Here is a 19,107-nt window from a genome sequence, read left to right as displayed (position 1 = left end):
GATTAGAATCATAGGCATCAGTATCAGTTCATGCTTTGGATGGAAAGATGGAAGGATGGATGGATGAAAGGATGGATGGAGGGACAGATAAAAAAGATAGATAGATAGATAGATAGATAGATAGATAGATAGATAGATAGATAGATAGATAGATATAGATAATGTGTGTATGTAGAGGATAGTATACATTCATGTATTTCCAAGGCCTGTCGGCTCAGAAGGCCTAGAAGCAGTGACACTCCAGTAGCAATGAGAACACTTATTACTAACCCAGATATTGATTTCTAAAATACTATTATAAAGAAAAAGGAAGGAACAAGGGCTCTCTGGAAAAATGATTGATTCTAGGGCTGTGGTAGGGAAAATATAATCCGATCCTGAAATATCTCTGAAGGATCTTCTAGTGGAAAATAAAGATTCACAAAGAAGACCCCAAAATCTGTCTCAGAATCTCCCTCAGGTCCTTGAATAACACCTAAGTTGTGCGTGTCCAGGGAAAGAATCTAGGAGACTTAGAGGAGAAAAGCCACTGAAAACTGAAGACTGTGCAGAAACTTCAGAGGTCACACATGCCAGGAGTTGGAGGTTGGTTTTTGGACTCATGTGGAGTGAAATTACCTTGATTAAAAAAAAAAAAAAAAAAACCTGGATTTCAGTTATGACCCCAGATATGTCACAGCCTGAGAGTCAGTATCACACACTAAGAGTAAGAACTACATCTTAGGAGTCAGTGCAAAACTGAAATAAATCCGTCCTTTTAGAGGCTAAAATCTAGCCTTCAGAGGCTCAGCATGATCCATTAGCACTGGAAACCTAATCTTGAGAGGAAGGTAACAGGATTAAGAGCCTCTACAAAGTATTTCTCACAAGATCCAGCAAACAATAAAAGATTACTAGACATGCAGAGCAGCAGGAAAATGCTCTCAATTATGAATACATAAATCAGTAGAAGCAGACCCAGAGACAATCCAGATATCAGAGTTAGCAGACAAGGACTCCAAAATAACTGTGAATAAAAGGAAAGAAACATAGACAACTGTAAACAATGAAGGATGAACTGCAAATCTTTAAAGCAACCAAAGAAAAAGGACACTTGCTTTCAAAAGTGCAACAATAAGACTGACAACTTTTCACAAGAAACTATGGAAGCAAGAAGACAATGAATGACATCTAAAGGATTGACTGGAAAAAAATAATCTACCAAACTAAAATTCTATGACCTAAGAAAAATATTCTTCGAAAATGTAGACAAATTAAAGACGTTTTCCAAAGGGGATTTAAAAACAAAAAACCTGAAATAATTAATCAACAGATGATCTACACTTAAAACAGAGTTTTCAGGCTGAAGGAAAATAATTCCATGTGGAGACACAACTTTAGGAATGATCATCAGCAGGAAACAAACTGTAAGTAAATATAATGAATATTGACTGTATAAAAAACCCTGTATAGTTTTACAACTTTTATGTAAATCTAAATGTTTTCAAAATAAAATACTTTTAAAAACACATTGAGCTGATCCCCCAAAACTAGAGATGATAGAAGCCACTGCAAGAGTTCCTCCAGTCCACCTCCCAAGACTAGAGATTATGAACCCCCAGCAAGTGATGCTCACAATCTGCATCCAACAGTAGAGGTGACAGAAGCCCTAGCAAGGGACCACCAGTTCCCTCCAAAACTAGAGTCAATAGGACCTCAGATAGCAACTATCACCCCCAAACACAAATGCTGGGGCCTGTCCAAGCAAGACCTCCATCCTCCCAAAACTAGAAATTATAAGACTCCAGCAAGCACCCCCTAGTCACTTCCAATTCTATAAATGACAGCAGCTGCATAAGACACTCCCTCAGCTGCTCCTCAGCACTAGACAATGGGGAGACCCAGCCCAGTGACCCACCCAGTCTATGCCAACAATACAGACAAGGACAGATCCAGAAAGTCATGCTTCTAATCCCCCCCCCCACCAACAACTGTAGAAAAAGCAACGAGCTATATAAAGAGACCCCTCCAGTCCCACTGACTAGAGATAAGTGGAATCCTATGCAATTATCCCCTCAATCCTCTCCCTAAATTAGAGACAATGGGACCTCCATTCAGTAACCCCCTTCCTGTCACCCCAACAATTGAAAAATGGGAACCCCAGGCAGACAGTGGCCCTCCAGTCTCCAAACACCAGAGACAACAGGAACCCCAGCCTCATACCCCCTATTTACCCCCAACATCATGAGGGCTCCATCAGTTGAGGGAAGCTTCAGCAAGTGATCCCTCATATCCCTGCAAGATGAGAGATTATGGAAACCCCAAAAAGCAACTTACAATGCCCTACACATTACAGAAGAAAGGATCCCCAGCAAATGCCTCACCATTCTCACCCAACATGAACTCCAGCTTGCCTCCCTTGACTCCCAAGATTAGATATGAGTATCCCCAGGAAAGAATAACCCCAGTCTTCCCCCATAGACATGCAGTGATAAGAATCTCAACAGGCAACCCACCAGGCTCTCCAACATAAGTGTCAAACAGGTCCTCAGAAAACTCCCTCTCCTCCCATTATCACAAAATAAGAGTTGATAGAAGCATCAGCAAGGAGCACTCAACACAAATGAGGGCGGCCCACAATGAAAATCCCCAAAGTCCCTCCCAACAGGAGATGAGTGCCACTTCAGTAATCCCTCCCTTATCCCAAACACAGCGAACATTCTGAGCCCAAGCTGGCAACTCTTCAGCCTCTTTTTGCAATGTAGATGTCTCTGTCCCCAGTTGTAGTGGATAGATAGAGCCCCATCCAACCTAGTGTCCTCTGCCCTGGGGAATGTTGAGGATCCCAGTCTCAGAATAAGGAAGACAAGCTAGAGATGTCCCACGCTCCCTTTATACAAGAGGTGACAGGAGCCCAGTAAGCAAACCTTTCCCCAACATTTCCCGCCCTAGCAAACCCCTCTTATCTGCTGCATTCCCCGCTGACACTCAGAACATCTACTGCTCAAAGGGGCACTAGGGGCCAAAGAGGGCTGGAGCTGGGGGAGAGGATGAGAAGGGCAGAGAGGAGACAGGAGTAAGAATGAAGGGAAAAGGAGACCTGCCATGTTGTCCCAAACACAGTCGTGAATTCCAGAGGCCCCAAACAGCTCCAATTAAACCAGGCGCTTGGGGGCAAACTGGAGCAGAAGAAAAGGAATTCTGGGCTGATGAGGAGAGGTGGCTCGGAGAAAAGGTGGGTGTGTTGGCTAGCTACCAAGATGGCCACCAACGATTGTTGCCACCTGTATTCATGCCCTGGTAGTCTCCTCCCACATTCAATCAGACATGACCCAAGTGATCAATACAGTGCTGCAGAAATGACAGTGTCTCACATCTGAGGCTATGTCATAAAACACACTGAAGCTTCCTCCTTGATTGCTTAGATTGCTCCCTCTCCAGGGGAAGCCATCCACCATGCCGTGAAGATACTCAGGCAGCCTCATGGAGAGGTCCATGTTTAGAGGAACCAACTTATCAGCACTAATTGTTATCCATTCAGTGAGCCACCTGGAAAGATCTTCCAGCCCTTGTCAAATTTCAAACTCTAACATGTGTGCTAAAATGTTTAGGGGTGAAGTCTACTGCTGTCTGCAACCTACTTCAAAATGCATTAAACAGAGAAGGATTGATGGACGATAGAGGGATAGAAGTGGCAAAGCAAGTACAATAAAACGTTAGTGACGGAATCTAGGTGGTGGACTCTATTAGTTCATTAGGGCTGCCATAACAAAGTACCACAAACGGGGTGGCTTAAACAGCAGAAATTCATTTCTTACAATTCTGGAGGTTAGAAATCCAAGATCAAGATGCCAGCAGAGTTGATTTCTCCTGAGGCGTCTCTCCTTGGCTTGTAGATGACCATCCTCTTGCTGCCTCTTTATGTGGTTCTCCCTCTGTGCACGTGTGCCCCTGACATCTCTTGGCCTGTATGTCCTAATCTCCTCTTATAAGGACATCGGTCAGATTGGATTAGGGTCTGCCCTATTGGCCTCATTTTACTTTTATTACCTCTTTGAAGGTCCAACCTCCAAATAAATTCACATTATGAGATATTAGGGATTTTGGCTTCAACATATGAATGGGAGTGGGTACAGAATTCAGTCCATAATATGTGTTCACTGTAAAATTCTTTCAAATGATCTCCATGCTTGAAACTATTCCATAATAAAGTGAGTGCAGGTGATGTGCTAAGTCAGTAAAGAAAAATTGGATAGTTAAAAATAATTGTGTTGGAACCACCACTTGGTCTGTGGAATACGGATTATCGCAGATTTAAATGTAAAAATTGAAGCTCTAAAAGTCCTAGAAGAAACAAGAGACAAATGGTTTATACATAATCTCAGAGGACAGGTGGTCCTGTTAAAGTATAATGTACAGCAAGAAACAAATAAAAATTAATACATTTAATTTCATTTAATAGAAATCTGCATGAAAGCAAGGACTAGAAGACAAAAAAAAAAAAAAAAGGAAAATGCTGGCAACTCATCACAAAAGACTAACATTTTAATGTTAAAGGACTCCTAAAAACGAAAGAAAAAGACCAGGAATCCATTGCAGAAATGGACAAATGCGAAGAATAGTTCACAGAAAATACAGAATGCTTTCAATATAAGAGATGATTCCCAAATTTACCCATCACAAGGACAATACAAAGTAAAACACCGAGATTCCGTTTTTATTTATCAGATGAGGAACATTTTTTGTTTGTTAATATGTTAATATATTAGCCAGGATCAGAGAAAGTGGCCCTCTGATACCACAGGGGCGGGCCGGTGAACTGGCACAACCTCCGCCCGCGAACACAGGACCTGGCGAGACTGAGAGCCCAGCGGAGTCCGGGGCGTGGCGGGCAGAGGCGGAAAGAGCCGAACTGTGGCAGCGAAATCGAACAAAGCCGAAGCCAGGCGGAGAGAGCCGGATGAAAAATCACTGAGCCGAGGAGCGCCAGAGACAGGCGGAAGGAGCCGAGGCTGGGCGGAAAGAGCCGAAAATAGACGGAAAGAACCGAAGATGTGAGGAAACGGCCGAGATCGAGCGGAAGGGCCCGAGGCCTGGCGGGGGGAGCCGAGCCCAGCCGAAAAGCGGCGAGAAGTGGAGGAGAGGGCGGAGCTACGGGCACTTTGGTTAGAACGGAGAGGTTATTGGGCGGCGGCGAAGGGAGAGTCTGGCGGCGCCGCAAAAGGAAGTGGCGGGGCGGACGGCGGAGAGTGAAGGCGCCCGCGGTGGATGGGGCCCTGGATGTAGAGTCCGGAGCCTTTCATGCGCCCGAGCCGCCCCGAGCGCCCCCCCGGAGGGTCGTGGACGCGGTCCCCGCTGCCCTCCTCCCCGCTCCTCCGGCCCCGCCGCTGCCCACGGCGCGGGGCGCTCTGGCCGGACAGCGGCGTGTCCTCCGCCCACGACGAGGACGCGCGTGTCCCCGCGGCTGCATCCTCCGGACGTGATGGCTGCGTGGAGTCTGGCGCCGGTGTCCGCGCGGGGACTGACCCCGGGGGTGCAGCCTCTGACCCGCGCTGAGCCCGCGGACCCAGCCCGTGGGGAAGCCGCTGGGGGGCAGTGACCACGCCGGCTGACCGGGAGTCTGGGAAGAGGCCCCCATCCTAGACCGAGGCTGGAATGCGAACTGTGGGCCCCTCCTGACCGTCTCCCCACTTCCAACACCAGCGCCAGGCTCTCATTCAGGGCTCTTGATTGTGTGAAACAGGATTGTTAGACTGATCGCTCACGGAGCCTCTGGGAGGACGGGAACCGGCTGGAGCCCCGCTGAGGCCGCTTCTATTAGCTGCTGTCCAAATCCATCGTCATCAGAGCGTAGATCCCCCCTCCTGGGTCAGAGTCTGCGTGGGTGCGTCTGATCCACGGAACTGTGCCCTGGCTGCAGTGGGGAGGCTACAATTGGACGTGTCTGGCATTTTCTGCTGTTAAATCTGGAAGCTGGTGTTATCTCCCCCCAGTATCAGAAAGTGGGAGAAGCCCTCAAACACAGGATAGGGGTTCAGTGGCTGAGAAACCAAGAAGGATGACAGATGTCTGCTAGGAGGCCCTGTACTTTAAATTTTGTAAGAGGAAGCGCTGGAGACGTGCCAGCAACCTTGGGAATTTCCGCTCTAATTGTTTATGTTAAAGTTGCAGCACCTAGGAAGCATGTGTTGGACTTAGGAGTCTTCAGGGAGGTGGCCACTACCCGTCCCAACCTCTGCCTTTTAGGGCCCTTGCTAAGGGCTCCACCAGTGTTTACATTGAGAAGACCTGGTGCCTAAGCAGACCTGAGCTGACTGGATGGCAGTGAATAGGAAGGGTGATGGGAGACATTGATGTTGGGCCACTGAAGGTGAAAGTGGGACCCGCAAAATGTGGACCAGAGCAACCCAAATATCCATCATCTGATGAATGTATAAACAAAATGTGATCCGTATTTCTGTACATTGTATGTTCTTCAGCCATAAAAATATGAAGGACACATGCTGCACCATGGATGCACCTTGAAGACCTTCTGCTAAGTGAAAGGAGCTGGTCAAAGAAGACCGCGTATTACACGATTCCATTTGTATGAAATGTCAGATGTGGGCAAATCGGTACAGACAGGAAGTAAAATAATGGTTGCTTAAGGCTGGAGGGGGGAGAAGGAAGTGCATGGGTAATACTCAATTATTTCTTTTTGGTTCTTTTTACAATTTCTATATCTTTATTGATATTCTCTTTAATTCACACATCATTCTCTATTTTCCCTGGTTCTTTGTCCCCGCTTTCTGTTAGCCCTTTGAGCATACATGAGAGTTGTTTTAAAGTCTTTGTCTCATAAGTCCAATTTCTGGGCTTCCTCAGGAAAAGTTTCTGTCAATTTCCATTTTATTTCATATGAAATGTCTATACTTTCCTGTAGCTTCGTATCATTTATAAGTTTGTATTGATACCTGGACATTTTGCATGTTACAATGTGGTCATTATGAAAATCAGATTCTCCTCCCTCCCCAGGTTTTGCTGTTGTAGCTTTTTCGGAGCTGCAGTCATCCTTTTGTTTAGTGACTTTTCAAAGTATTTTTGCAAAGACTATTCCGTGATGTGTGTGGTCACTCAGATCTCTCTTCTGTTATCTCAACAGTCAGCCGGTGACCTGACATAGATTTCTTTAAATGCAAGAATCCAAAAGAAAATGTTTAAAAAAACAAAAAATTAAAATCTCCCCAGTCTTTGCAGCTGGGGCTCCTGCAACTCTTCCTTAGACTTCACCACCTACTTGCATGGAGCCCACAAATCTGCCACAGGGGCAAGCCCAGGTCTTCTCAGGTCTTTTCTGAGCACACGTCCAGTCCTGGGCATGCACGTTGCCCTCTGGCTTCCCTGGTATAAGCAGTGGCCCTCCTAAGCCTTTATTCCCCAAAAATCTTCATCCTCGATCCCTCCTTTCCAGATTTCTATGTCTCTCTCCTGTCCCGCCCTTCATCCCTTGCCCAGGCATCTACCAGTAGCATAGACCTTTAAATCTTTCATCAGACAATGACACCACCTGGAAAGTCCCTCCAGCCTGAGGGGGAGAAATACCTGTCAACTTCTCTACTAGTCACTCAGGGACCCAACAGACAGGTCACTACCATCCAGTCACACAATCACGCTAATTTTAAGTACCAGGTTAGTATCTGTCCGCTGGCACGAGGGAGCCATACAAGGAATCTGGGCTCCCATCTTCACATCCTCCACTGTACCAGGGAATGGTAGCAGGTAGACATTAACCAAAAACACCACAGCTGAATGGTTGCTTCAGTGGAGAGACTGATACTGTGAGCACGTTAATTTGCCATTTTTCTTAATGGAACTGGGGAAATTTTTTGATATGTCACTTTGTCCTTTTTCTCCTTCATGTTTATTTTGTTTGGTGGTTGGTTCTCAAAAATTCTTCTTTCACTTTGTAAACTTTCACTTCCATATGAATTTAAGAATCAACATCACAATTGCAAAAAAAATTATGATTTTTAACTTTATTACATCGAATCAAGTACTTTTGAGGAAAACAACTCTTCCAATATTGTTACTATTCAGATCTGCCTGAGCCATAAAGACTGTCTGTATACTTTGGATGGCTGATGCTGACGTAACCCCTTCAGGTCCCACCAGGAACAAGACGGTCAATTCCAAAATGAATTTCTCCCAACCTCAACTTGAGGGTAGAGGATGTAGTCGGTTGAATAATGTCTCCCAAAAATGCGAGTTCACCCGGAACCTTAGAATGTGACCTTATTTGGAAACAGGATCTTTGCAGATGTGATTAAAGATCCGCAGAGGAACTCATCCTGGATTTAGGGTGGGCCCTCAATTCAATGACTGGTGTCCTTATAAGAGGAGAGGACCCAGAGACACGGAGGGAAGAAGATCACGTGAAAGACGTAGGCAGAGATTGGAGATCTGCTGCCACAAGACAGGGAAGCAGGAGCCACCAGGAGCTGGAAGAGGTGAGGGAGGGTTCTCTGCTGTTGGTAAACTCTGAAGCAATTGTAGGCCTCTCCCTTTGTTCTCACTCAAACCATCAAAACCTAATGGTACCTTGTCTTAAAAATTCTGATTATCACCTGGCTTATCATATGGCTGTCCTGAAGATCATGGACCACGCCCGATGCCATCATTTAAATTTCTCAGGTCTGCAATTATCACATGTGAACACCTTCATTTTTCAGTGTAACTCACTGAAATCGTGGTCTACATCTACGAATTCGTCAGGAATAATTTAAATGTATGGGAGAGAAAACCCAACTAAAGTTAACTTAAAATAATTTAACAGAATATAAGAGGGAAGAAAAGATCCAATGAGGGAAGAAATCAGCTCATGTTAATGAGACTTGAGGAGTAGATTGTGTCCAGGCACAGAGATGCAGCATACAAATGAGGGGGCAGGTCTTGTCCTGACCGTCCCTGATGCCCACCTTACTCTGCTCTCCTCCCAGGTGGCCTCAAACCCTGTCAGCGGCTCCTACGCTGTGACCTCGCTCAGCTCCACTCCCCAGAACTCCAGGTCTGGCAGGTAAGAACCCCGTGTATACCCGGATCCTCCTCCTGTTCCATAAAGGGTCCTGTGCCTGGATCCTGCTGGACCAGAGAGGGCCACTTGACACGCCCTGTCCCAGGACATTGGGGATTTGGAATATGCAGAGTAGCTCACACTGAGGAATTAGAACTCCCTAGTCCTAGGGAGGAGTCAGCCCCACACCAAAGCTGTGGGCTCTGGGAGGGAGCCATCACTGTGTTAAATCCAGAGGCCGTTGTCAGGAGGCACGAGGCACAGCTGTCCACCTACACTCACTCTCTCCCCTTCTGTTTCTCAATCACTCTTTGACCCTCTGAAATAGGCTTCCTTGCCCATGACTGCTAAGACTGCTCTATCAAAGGTCTTCAAGAAAGTCCAGAAAATTCCAGATCCTTCCAAAACCACATCAGTCCTTTCCCCTCCTGACCCAGTAAGAGTCCTACCATCTCACTTCTGTAACTTGACCCTTTTTTCCACCAAATATTGTTCATCACATATTTGTTGAATAATTACGATGTGCCCGACTCTGTGGGCAGGTGGACAAGTTTCGTTGACTCAGGACCTAGTGTCAAGGCGAAGGCAGCAAGCCTGCTGCCAAGATTCTCTCAGCGCTAAATGCTCCCACACAGCATTGTCCTTGTTAGGAATCTAAGGTGAACTCTATTTTAAAAAATCACCGAGGTAATTTTAGGTAACAGATAAGGCTGTAACAGGTAGTCTAAGGACTACTTAAATTATATAAAAATGTCTTATATTTGAGATAGCATTTGGGAAAAAGAAGGATAAAACTTATGTTAGAATGAGATACCAAAACAAGCTTAGTAAAGTAAGACTTTATAGAATCAAATTAATTTAAAACGTTAAAAAATAATCTCTTTACAATAAGCATCATCTTTTCCTGAGTGCAAGTATTCTAAAAAAAATATAACTAAAAACACTAAATGATCCCTTAGGCCAAATTACCTTTAATATAAAAGTGAATAAAAATCATGGTAAGCAGAAATTGCAGTAAACCAGGACAAGTAAAGATCTTCTTTCCTGTCACATGAAACACGATCTCTCACCCACACAACTGTCCACTCTTCACATTTATGTCTCTCAAAAGAGTTTAATGAAGTACAATTGTAATATGACAAAGCATCACAGTCCAGAGCAAGAAGCGAGACTGACATTAAATGAGGCGAGGGAAACTGGGGGCTGTTCATGGGGAACCGCTTCCCCAGGGCCACACTTCTTGGCTTCTTCAGCAGGACCTTCTCCTATTTTCCATCAGGTCTCAGAACATCGTTCTTGGCTCCTTGCTCTCTCTGCCTCCCTGGCAAACCTCTCTGCCCTCAGGGCCTCAGCCAGTCTCCCTTGCTTTGTTCATTTTCTGACTCTGTCTGCGGATGTCTCCATAAGTTACGGGCTGTCTGTAGAGTGGGTGGGGGAGACCGAGACCCACTCCTGGGATCATCTCTGCCCGGTCTGAAGACTGTGTGGCAGTGGGCTTGAGGCTGGGGTCTAGAGACCCAGCACCAGCACAGCCCAGGGATTCACCTGGACCACCTGGTGCAATTATATTTAAGGTATTTGTGATATCAAAAGTACTCAAAAGTTCTCCTTCACTGCTGCGGGCCTGGAGTCCCTGCAGTCTCCTGTATGCACAGATTTGCTGGGGCTTCTGCAAGGTCTCCTCCCGTTGACTGTACCTGACCTCATTGCCAGGGTGGGAAGTCATCCTTGTAACTGGCCTCTTGAAAATGCAGCTGGTGAGTCTTATAGGAAGTGCAGACCTTTCCCGATGTCTCCGCTTGGTCTTGGCTAAATGGACCTGTCTTTTCTTCTCTGAAGTCTGGGGCATATTTCTTTTGAGCTTTCCCTTTGAAAACAAAATGAAATGTGAAATTTGAATAAAATGTGGAATGCAGACTGCCAGCCATGGAGAATGTTCTCACCTCATTTGGATCTTCCACCCTCCTGTATCCTGGAGAAATATCTCTCAAACTGCCCTGTGCATCACAATCATCTGGAGGGTTGTTAAAACACAGATTGCTGGACCTCAACCCAAATAGGCCTGGGGAGGGCCAAGAATTTGCACTTCTAAATGTTCCTGGATGCTGCTGATGCTGCCGGCACAGGCACCACACACTGAGAACTAGATCCTGGGACATCAAGCTGATATGAGTCAAGGGCAGAAAGGACTATGAAGACTAGATGGTTGTGCGCCCACAGCATAGTAATTTAGTGCCTCATCTCTAATGAAATCACATTCCTCTCAACCCTTAGATACTCACTTCACTTGCACACCCAAGTCCCATCTTCACTCAAATATTCTCCTGTTCAGGGCCGGCTCCGTGGCTTAGCGGTTAAGTGCGCGCGCTCTGATGCTGGCGGCCCAGGTTCGGATCCTGGGCGCGCCCCGAGGCACCGCTTCTCCGTCCAACCCGGGGCCGGGTCCCACGTACAGCAACTAGAAGGATGTGAACCTATGACATGCAACTGTCTGCTGGGGCTTTGGGGGGAAAAAAATGAATAAATAAAATCTTTAAAAAAAAAAAAAATTCTCCTGTTCATAAATAAATAACTCACACACGCCATATTCCCATCACATGGTTCCATCCACTGTAAATAACCATTTTTCCTCCCCTGACTCTTCCTCTCTCCTCCTACTCCTCCCTGTTAATCTGGGCTCCACCATCTGACTAAACACAATTGATGCTTCTTAGAAGTCAATCCTGCTCTCACATTTGTTCCACATCCACACCCTCTTCTAGGCCATCCCATCTATTTCCCTGGCTTCAAATACCATTAATGAACTAGAAATGCCCATAGAATCAGCACAGATCTGGCTTCAACCCTGAGACCCAAATACCCGTCTGCCCACTCACCACATCAGTGATAACTCGATGACCAGCTCGCAGTGAGCAGGTCCCACATTGAACCAACCAGTTCTCCAAATAATCACCCATATCTCAGGGTCCCCTAATCTCACTTGTTGGTACTGATATCCTGTCTACACCTGAGTGTCATTCTGGACACCCTGCCACCCCACACTTGTACATCAGTGAACCATCCATCCACCCTCCTGAATCCACCTAAAGATTCTCCACTTTTGAATAATTCTTGAGCACCTTTCAGAGTCCTACAAAATACCATTTCCACAGAGTGACCTTTCCTGATCCAGCCATCAAAATTAATATCACATTTTCTCTGTTATTTTTTTAAATTTTAATTGTATGTGTATTATCATCTATTTCTCTCATAGTGTTTTTCTCACTAAATTGGATACTCCATGAAGTGAAGACTAATGTGGACTGTAATGTTTTACACTGCCGTATTCACTCATTGCTTTGCCCTTAGAAGGTACTCAATATATTTATCGAAAGAAATTATTCAAACTCCAAAAAATACTTTCTAAAGTTTTCAAACAAATTCACCAACTACAGTTATACAAGGATATAATCTGTTTTGTGGTGTACTGCAATAAATTATCACTAAGATTGCAGATCCTTTCTCTCTGTAATCCATTATAAGACTCTAGTCACAATAATCTATTTAAAATGTAAACCTAATCAGTGCACCTTTTCTTTACAATCTCTCATTTCTGTCTTCAGATACTTTTTAAAAGTGAAGTCATAAATCTCACTTCATTCCTATTGTCCTGCCATAATTATTAATACCATCCCTTTCATTCTCCAACCTGTCTCAGTTTGGAGGGACAATTATTTGATCCTCCCATTTATAGAGCACCTATTATAAGCCAAGTTATGTACTAAAACCCATGATCCAGAATTTAACTTAAACACATGACTGCCTCTGTTTATTTGATGCTTGGTGAGAGGAATGAGTTAATAAACAGACTAATGAATGTCTAATATAGTGTTAGGTATAATTAGATCCTGTAATAAACAGTAAGGCCTACACAGAGATAGAAAGAAAGAGGGAGGGATGGAGGAAGAACAGTAAGGAGGGATAAAGGGGGAAAGAAATTACCTACAATTATTTTTTTAATTTATTTTTATTTTTTTGTGAGGAAGATCAGCCCTGAGCTAATATCCATGCCAATCCTCCTCTTTTTTTTTTTTTTTTTTTTTTGCTGAGGAAGATTGGCCCTGGGCTATCATCTGTGCCCATCATCCTCAACTTTATATGGGACGCCGCCGCAGCATGGCCTGACAAGTGGTGCCTTGGTGCACACCCGGGTTCCGATCTCGGGCCTGCCAGCAGCGGAGCTTGAGCACTTAACCACTATGCCACAGGGCCGGCCCACCTACAATTATTGATGATGAAGAGATTAGGGAAGGACTAACTGATGAGGTGATATCTGAGCACAAAACAGAATATTTAAAAAAAAATATTTTTACCAATCACATTGTTGGTAAAAAATTTTTCAGAGACAAGAACAATGTAAACAGTGCAGGGCTGAATACTACTTCCACTTCCTAGTGATGTTGTTGGTTAAAAACAAAACAAAACAAATGTCTGGGCTGTTATTCCAAGAAAGCTCCCTATACAAAAAAGTACAATACCTTGAACATTACTTAACAAACAACAGCTAGGAAACAACTTTCAATAAGGTATCTTCTTGTTTTAAGAGCTACTGTCTTCTCACTTAAAGAGGTTTCACAGAAGGACAAAGTGTACAAATGGACACTCTTGCCGTCCATATGGATTCCACACTCACCAGAATAGGCTGGCTTGGAAAACAGGCCGATGCAGGTTCCTCCATGGCTGCAGAGTTGTCCTGCTGACCCCACTCCTGATGTGCAGACAGCCCGTGGATTGCTGGAAAATGCAGTGAGTTCTGTCTCTGATTCCCCTTTTATGGAGGAAGGGAGTGGATAGTTCAATCAGTGGATAATCCAGGGGAGACATCCTGTCTCTTATCAGTGGGATTTGAGAGATTCCTAAAGCTTTATACCTAAACACAAAAATGTTGGGTTATTGACACTGTCAGATACTGTTGGTATGAAAAAATTTAATACAATTGTGTGGGGAGGTGGTCTTTGCAGTTTCTATCAACATTTTAATATTTCCTTTTTCTTCCACTATTGAGACCTTCTGTAAAATTGGAATAGAAGTATATATGTGCAAAAATGTCCATACAACTTATGTTTTAATAGGAAAAAATAGAGACTGTGTAAACGTTTATCAATAAAAGAATATCCAAAATATTAACAAGTCTCTAGAATATATCACACAGCCATTAAAAAGAAATTAGTACTTTGTGCATTTACATCTCACGTAATTTGTAATTATTTCAACCTTCTTACTCTTTCTTTTCCTTTTGACCTAAATAATTAATGTTCCTTTACTCTCTTTACTTCACTGATGTTGATTTAACTGTTATTATTCCATTATTTCCTCTATAAACTTATTAGTTGAAATCATATAGAAATCGTTGTTTAATTGCACTAATGGATAAATCCTGAATCCTTAATTCAGTCTAATACAGATAATTACTTTTACGACCTCCCCCAAATGCTAATACCTTAAATAATCTCAGTTCTATTTTCAAACTTCCTGACATTTGTATTACTGTTTTCATGCATTTTATTCTACGTATATTTTAATCTCCATGAGATTTCTGGAATTACTTCATAAAATAAAATTCATTTATATTTATTTATAAATTATCCTTTCCTTTCCTCTTCAGTCCGTCCTGCATTCCTGGTTTTCAACCTGGGATTATATTCCTTTGGGTGTGATAACGCACTCCAGTATTTTGTCTAATTCAAGGCTGCTAACAATGAAAAGTTTCACTTGAAGTTTTTCTAGGACATCTTTATTTGGGGCACTGTTGCTGCTGGGTGTAGAATTCTGGTTTGACATGAGATTTCTTTTAGCATTTTAAAAACGCTGCTCTGTTGATGTCTATCTTATTTTCTTTATGGTTAGAAATCACCAATTGGCCTTTTTCTTGCTTATTTGGCCTCTATAGTCCCTAAAATCCTTTACATTAACTTTGGTTTTTAGACCATAGTTTAATTCATTAATATTTCCTGTGTAGTCACTCTGCTTAGGGAATGTTGAATTAATTGAATCTGTAGATTGATGTATTCCATCAACTTGCAACATGCCTGTGTATTTTCACTTTTGATATGAATTCCTCCCCACATTCTCTCTACTCCCCTTTGAATCACACCCCATGTATCTTCTAATTCTACCCTGAATTTTCCAATGTCATTGACCCTATGGTTTTCTTGGGAGATTTGCTCTTGAACTGTCTTCCATTTTAGTAAACCAGCCTTTTGCTGGAATCAATTCCTTCTTAATTACTTAAATTCTTAATTTCAGTTCTAACATAAACACAATATATAACTTTAATTTTTTAAAAAAGAGATAGCAGAGAAGTTTCACAATAAGGAGAAAATGACTTCCTTTTGATACAATAAAGCTCAAATAGGTAGGAGAAAATTATAAATTGGATCTTATTAAGTTATATGAGGAGCCAGTATTCATTAAAATTCACTAGCAAGGCAGAGTGGGTGGAAAACCTGAGTATCTTGTTCTTTGTACTGATGTGGACTACATTTTGAAATGATAATATTTAGATTTCTTGGGTTAAATAAAAATGTTATAAAATCCGGTTTCATCTGTTTGTATTTACTTTCTTTAATATGTGTTCTGGAAAATTTAAATGACACAGGTCACGTTGTGATATCTCTGTTGGTCTTGGTTGGATAAAGCCATGATGTGATGGTTAATTTTAGGTGTCAAGTTGACTAGACTCAGGGGTGCCCAGATAGACTGTGAAGCATTATCTTGCTGTGTCTGTGAGGATGTTTCTGGAAGAGATTAGCGTTTGATATCATAGTCTACATAAACAAACCCAACCTCACTAGTGTGGGTGGGTATCATCTAATCTGTTGAGGGCTCAATAGAGCAAAAAGCAAAGAAAGGCTGAGTCCACTGTCTCTTCCTGACCTGGGATGTCCATCATTTCCCGCCCTTGGACAACAGAGGTCCTGTTTCTCAGGCCTTCAGACTTTGACTGAATTATATCACTGTTTTTTCTGGTTCTCCAGCTTGCAGATGGCAGATTGTGGGACTTCTCAACCTCCATAACCTTGTGAGCCAATTCCTACAATAAATCTCCACTTCTATATGTTTATATATATTGTATGGTTCTATTTCTCTAGAGAATCCTGACTAATACACATGGATAACAAAGTGCATATTAAGTGCACATGGAGGAACTTTCCCAAGGCATAGGAGGCTCCCCCAACCCCCAGGAGGGAGCAACTCATCCCATCCAGGCAGCAGGCATGAGCATGTGCACACACACACACACACACAAACACAAGTAATTTGAAAATGTGCTCAAGCTCAAACTCTCACTCTCTGCCTTATTGTTCATCACAGCAGTGATTTCTACATGGTATGTTATACATCCTTTGCCATTTATTATCTCTTTCCTCCCACTAAGATGAAATCAAACAGGGGCAGTCAGTCTGTTTAGTTATTTTGTAGATCACAGGTTTTATACCAGAGCTTTGCATGTAGTAAGAGCTCTAAAAATAGAATGACCAAATAGATTTCCCTCCAAACTGGAACATATCAGGGAATGAAAAGGGTAGTATTAATAATTATGATAAGACAACAGGAGAAATATGTGCTGAAGACAGAAATAGGGGATTTAAAAGTTAAGATGAACTGATCACTTTTGCATTTTAATTTTCTTTTTTATTTATTCCCCCAAAGCCCCAGTAGATAGTTGTACGTCATAGCTGCACCTCCTTCTACTTGCTGTATGTCAGACGCAGCCTCAGCATGGCCAGAGAAGTGGTGCGTCAGTGTGCGCCTGGGATCGGAACCCGGGCCACCAACAGCAGAGAGCACGCACTTAACCCCTAAGCCACGGGGCCGGCCTCACTTCTGCATTTTAAACAGATCATTGTGACTAGAATCTCATGATTGGATTACTTGGAGAAAGGATTTGGAATCTTAAGCTATTCTTGCTAATTTATTGCAGCGTACCACTCTAAAGGTGGTATCTTTGCACAAGAGTAGTTAAGTGGAGGGGCCGGCCCCGTGGCTTAGCGGTTAAGTGAGCACGCTCTGCTGCTGGTGGCTGGGGTTGGATCCTGGGTGCACACCAATGCACCGCTTCTCCTGCCATGCTGAGGCCATGTCCCACATACAGTAACTAGAAAGATGTGCAACTATGACATACAACTATCTGCTGGGGCTTTGGGGAAAAAAAGGAGGAGGACTGGCAATAGATGTCAGCTCAGAGCCGGTCTTCCTCAGCAAAAAGAGGAGGATTAGCATGGATGTTAGCTCAGGGCTGATCTTCCTCGGAAAAAAAAAAAAAAGAGTAGTTAAGTGGATGGATTTAAAATATTTCATGATCCTCTCCAACACATGTTGTTTCCTGTCTTGTTAATTATAGCCATTCTGACGGGCGTGAGGTGATATCTCATTGTAGTTTTGATTTGCATTTCCCTGATAGTTAGTGATTTTGAACATCTTTTCATGTGTCTGTTGGCCATCTGTATATCTTCTTTGGAGAAATGTCTGTTCAGGTCTTTTGCCCATTTTTTAATTGGGTTGGTAGTTTTTTTGTTGTTGAGATGCATGAGTTCTTTATATATTTTGAGAGAAGGGAACTCTCATACACTGCTGGTGGGAGTGCAAACTGGTGCAGCCACTATGGAAAACAGTATGGAGATTCCTCAAAAAATCAAGGCTAGAACTACCATATGATCCAGCTATTCCACTGTTGAGTATTTATCCAAAGAACTTGAAAACACCAATTTGTAAAGGTACATGCACCCCTGTGTTCATTGCAGCGTTATTCACAATAGCCAAGACTTGGAAGCAACCTAAGTGCCCATCAAGGGACGAATGGATAAAGAAGCTGTGGTATATATACACAATGGAATACTACTCAGCCATAAGAAACGATGAAATCCAGCCATTTGTGACAACATGGATGGACATTGAGGGTATAATGCAAAGTGAAATAAGTCAGAGGGAGAAGGTCAAATACCGTATGAGTTCCTTCATTAAGTAGTAGATAATAACAACAATAAACAAACACATAGGGAAAAAAAAATATTTCATGAAGCAAAGTTTTAGTGTTTGAATTTTATATGTATATAAATATAAAATATATATTGTACACATAATATATGTGAGCCCTTTTTGTGTGCAAAGCCATATGTGAACACTATTGTGGGAAAATTTGGAAAATCCATATTAGTCTTGTCTTCATGGAATATCTAATTCAGTGAGAAAGAACTAAATCTTGAAAGAAATAGATAATAATGCACATATAACTAAAATAGAAAAAAAATCAACAAAGAGGAAAAATGGGGTTTTGTAATTTAGGTTACTAGAGCAGGAGAGTTCACTGTGTGGAAATGATATTTTGTATGAGATCTGAAAGGTGATTAGAAATAAATCAGAAGTGGATAACCTGTAGGTAGTTTCAGAAGGGTGGATGGATGGTCCATTGATATGTGAATGTGGGGTGGAGGGTGTCCAGAGTGACACCCAGGGGTAGATAGGTTATTACCACAAATAAGTGACTTTGGGGACACTGAGAGAGAAGCAAATTATTTGGGGAAGTGATTTGTTCAACTTGGGACTTGGTCATTGTGAGTTGAGTCATCACTGATGTGGTGAGTGGGCAGGTAGATAAATGGGTCTGCAGTTTAGAGTTAGGTCTCTGCTAATTCTTTGGACATGTTTGGCTCATTAGTGGTATTTGAAGCCAGGGAAATGGATGGGGTTGCCCCAGAAGGAGGGTGCAGATGGGGAACAGGTGTCAGAGCAGGGCTGACTTCTGGGAAGCATAAGTCGTTGTGGGGTGGTCAAAAAGAGAAGCCAGGAAGTTGCTCAGGAAGTTTAGACAGGCAAGAGCAGGACAGTGTAGGGTGGTGGATCCCAAGGACAAATCGGCTTTTAAAAGGACATTGGAGTCCGCAATGGGTGATGGTGACATTTGCATCCTTTTTTACTTGGAAACTTCTAATGTCCTGTCAGGAAGGTCCATTAAGAATCTGTAGGTTCCCCGATAATTCTAATTGCCATCTGGGGCGTATCCTTGTCAACAAGGCACCGGGTGAGACACACTGGTTTGT

At 43.1% G+C, this 19,107-nt stretch overlaps 1 pseudogene; it reads right to left on the bottom strand.

Annotated features, from left to right (window-relative positions):
- Nucleotides 1–19,107, bottom strand: part of LOC131394240 (adhesion G protein-coupled receptor E1-like) — a 737,363-nt pseudogene that overhangs the window by 111,850 nt on the left and 606,406 nt on the right.

Source organism: Diceros bicornis, chromosome 30, assembly GCF_020826845.1.
Source record: "Diceros bicornis minor isolate mBicDic1 chromosome 30, mDicBic1.mat.cur, whole genome shotgun sequence".
Taxonomy (NCBI): Eukaryota; Metazoa; Chordata; class Mammalia; order Perissodactyla; family Rhinocerotidae; genus Diceros; species Diceros bicornis.
Note: the sequence above shows the minus strand (reverse complement) of the source record. Positions and strands in the feature narration are given on the sequence as shown.